The 224-nt window shown below is 57.6% G+C and overlaps 1 protein-coding gene across 1 annotated transcript in view; it reads right to left on the reverse strand.

Annotated features, from left to right (window-relative positions):
• The window catches only part of EMH_0078350 (uncharacterized protein), a gene marked incomplete at both ends in the record, with an annotated part of 1720 nt that overhangs the window by 726 nt on the left and 770 nt on the right, over window positions 1-224 (reverse strand). The window lies entirely within an intron of this gene.

Here is a 224-nt window from a genome sequence, read left to right on the forward strand (position 1 = left end):
CTCTCGCTGTCCCCCCAACGATGGGGATCGTCTCCTCTGGATCGATGATGAACCGCTAGAGACTGTGCTGCAGATAGCTGCACATACACTCCATCATGTAACACGTCTCATGCTGCTGCTGCTGCTGCTGCTGCTGCTGCTGCTGCTGCTTATCTCGTGCTGCTGTTGCTGCTGCTTGTGTCTTGCGGCTGCTGCTGCCTATTTGCCGCCGGTGCTGCTGCTGT

The sequence above is a fragment of the Eimeria mitis genome, genomic scaffold, assembly GCF_000499745.2.
Source record: "Eimeria mitis Houghton genomic scaffold, Emh_scaff4891, whole genome shotgun sequence".
NCBI lineage: Eukaryota > Apicomplexa > Conoidasida > Eucoccidiorida > Eimeriidae > Eimeria > Eimeria mitis.